The sequence below is a fragment of the Crocuta crocuta genome, unplaced genomic scaffold (assembly GCF_008692635.1).
Source record: "Crocuta crocuta isolate KB4526 unplaced genomic scaffold, BGI_CrCroc_1.0 scaffold83, whole genome shotgun sequence".
Lineage (NCBI taxonomy): Eukaryota > Metazoa > Chordata > Mammalia > Carnivora > Hyaenidae > Crocuta > Crocuta crocuta.
This window is the reverse complement of record NW_027529638.1, coordinates 3369141-3372422: the sequence shown is the minus strand read 5'-3', so window position 1 is coordinate 3372422 and position 3282 is coordinate 3369141. Positions and strand designations below refer to the sequence as shown.

The window sequence follows — 3282 nt, the reverse complement described above, 5'->3', positions numbered from 1 at the left end:
AGGGGTGGGGGGGTGGGGAGGGAAGGAACTGAGGGCTTCAGGATGATATAGCAAGAAAAATTTTTCAAAAATAGAAAATCCTCAAAGAGAACATTTTCTATACATTCTGAACAAATATGCCATAAAAAGGAATGTTCAGAGACAAAAAGTTTTTAAATTAAAATTTTGATACAGACTAATCAAACTGAAAAAATGATAAAAAAAAAAAAAGAACTCCTCCAGAAAGTACAATAGGAAAAAGAAGTAAAAAATAGAGAAAAAAGATTAGAAAAAATGAGATTAAATACGTTTAGGATATCTAATGTCTCTCTCAGTGAAAGTCTGTGAAGAGAGAACAGAAAACAGAAAGGAGGAAAACTTTTAAAAGACTCTTCCTTACACAAAATAAGAATCTATCTCCTTGTGGCTTTCATACATTGGTCTTGGACTTATCATTTTAATCCATGGAGAGCAGATTATTCCTTCTTTCACATCCAATTATTTGAAGAAACCTAGTATCTTTAAGATCATAGAGAAAAAGACATTGCTGTGTAGTCAGTTCAATGATAATAGTCTGAGTGAAGACAAAGGTCACTGGCCGAGTTCAGTACTGAGTCCCAGCTAACTCATACATCTGTCCCTCTATAGAGATATCAACTTTTAGAACTACTTTCTCGATTGTTTCTCTGATCATCACTGTGAATTTCAGTCCAAACTTGCTAGCCCCAACTCCACTTCTTGATTTACACGCTGTTCCCCATGGACTGTATGAGATCTGCAGGGTAGCTCCAAGGGACAACTCTCTTCTCTTCCTGGAGGGTTCCATTTATATCCCCTGGTTTGGATTTCCTCACCACCCAAGAAGGATAAGCTACTGTTAGACTATGTCCACCGATTAATGTGTGGTGCCTGTGGGGAAACAGAATGTTCCAGGGATAAGAAGATCACAGAGTACAAGGAGACCACCACTCTGAGCCTAAGTCGAGATACTATCCAAAGACATTTTAGCAAGATCACAGTGCTTACTCTGAGAGCCGTATCACGCAGCCCTATTCTCAGCATCACTAAATTCCTTAAAGCTTTTTGACAGATGCTTCAACAACCCCGGGGTTAATTTTCTTCTGGAACCAAAGGAAGGCGTTGGCATTTGTCATCTTAAATTTCTTTATTCCCACTGTTGGCAATTATCCCGAGCGTGGCTCAAATGCTGCCAGTAGCCAAAAGCTTACCATCTCGCAGGAAAACACATTCCATCATCAATAGTTCCAATGCTAAAAAATTAATTCTTCATTTTGAATTAATATCTGCCCTTTTAAAATTACTTTTTAGTTCTAGTTCTGCATTTTAGAGATAGAATAAGTAAAATTTTTCATCCATTTGATCGCTGTGCCATATATGAAATGGCCATTAGGTTACGCTTGGTTTGTTTTGTTCTCCCCAGTGAAGAGTGCCAAGTTTTTCGGCCAATCCTTATAAAAAAGTGGATTTCAGACCCTTCTCTAACTTGGATACTATTCTCTGGGTTTGCTCTGATTTTTAATGAACTTCACAAAACATAGCTCTTAGAACTAGCAAAACAGCTGAGCAAAGGTTCGAACTGAACTCAATTTGAGCCTCTACCATGTATGTGACTTGGACTCTCCACAATCTCTCTTCCCCTCATCTCCTCATTTATGAAATAATACCTACTTCATAAGGTTGTAAATACTAGAAGATCTCATGGGTGCATTAAATATTTAGTACACTGCCTAGCATAAAGGGGGCATCGTTCAAAATATTAGGCATGCTAATTCCTAATCACATACTTTGCTCTGAATAAGGCATCGCGATTTGTGTCAGCTTTATATGAGACTTTGTTTTGCTCACTGCAGTATCTCAGGCACCTAGAATAGTAGTTGGCACACTGCTTGGGTAAGTACTCAAAGATGTTTTTATTCCTGATGTGAACTGTAGTTCATCTTGTATTTATTTAATGTGCATATGGAAGACATTGAAGGTTGATTCTAAGTTGATTCTAGTTGCATTAGGGTAATGGGATTGTGAGTAGCACTTTATTCTTTTCTTTCTTTCCAGAACAATGATATTTCCCCAAATAAGGGGCTGGTTGGGAAAATTGTGATCAATACATATGACAAAATATAATGCAGCCATTAAAAAGTGATGCTTCAGGGCGCCTGGGTGGCACTGTGCTCTGTCTCTCTCTCAAAAATAAATAAACATTAAAAAAAATTTTTTAAAGGTGATGTTTCACTGATTTGGAAAGACTTCAAAAAGATGTTATCAAATAAAAAAGTGGTTTATGAATACATTATGATGTTTTTAAATACATATGAGTAAGCAATTAAAATACTCAAATGATTATAATTACATGGTAGAGTTATTGTTATTTATCCTCAACTTAGAATTTTTCTGTAAAAACATATATTCCTTTCTGACAAAAATATAATAGATTTAGATAAGAAAACAAAGTAAGATCTATGGATAAAATACTAATACATCTGCTATGAGTCTGCCCTAATAGTTGTACAAATTGCTTACTGCCTTCCTATATACGTCACATAGTCCCTCATCAAAATCAAAATCCGGCTAAATCTCTTACCATAACTCAGTATGTAAATCAAACTCTCCATTTCCTTAGACTATGGCTTTAAAGAATAATTCATGCTATTGCTCATGAAGGCCACAAAAACTAATGAATCTTTAAAAGAAAGGTTTTTGAAAAGGTAAGTAACAAGTGTATGTAAGCATATGAGGTAATACACAGGTTAACATGCAGTGCCCCCGTAAAACTGGGTTTTTGACCTGCTGCTGCCACTAACTCTGTAGCAGGTCTTCTAACAACTTTAAAAAAAAAAATCTTATAAAGAAGGGGAGTCTGGGTGGCTCAGTCAGTTAAAGCATCCAACTTCAGTCAGGTCATGATCTCACTGTGTGTGGGCTCGAGCCCTGCGTTGGGTGGGCTCTGTGCTGTCAGCTCGAGGCAGGAGCCGATTTCAGATTCTGTGTCTCCCTCTCTCTCTGCCCCTCCCCCATTCACACTCTGTCTCTCTCTTTCAAAAGTAAACATTAAATTTTTTTTAAATAAAAATATAAAACTTATAAAGATACCACTAGAAGGTACCTACTGTCCCTTTCAGAACACATATTCAAAAATCCCTTAACTTTCAAATCATGATTTGTTTCTATAATTATCAATAAAAATGGAAATATTCTTACTGATTTTGTTACAGAAGTTGTTTTTTTTTTTTTTTTTTTTTTTTTTTTTTTTTTTTTTATCTTCTTTCTTTTTTGATATTCACTCTT

At 35.9% G+C, this 3282-nt stretch overlaps 1 protein-coding gene across 1 annotated transcript in view; it reads left to right on the top strand.

The window, feature by feature from the left end:
- The window catches only part of HPGDS (hematopoietic prostaglandin D synthase), a 26222-nt gene that overhangs the window by 12228 nt on the left and 10712 nt on the right, over window positions 1-3282 (top strand). The gene's annotated exons all lie outside the window — the stretch shown is intronic.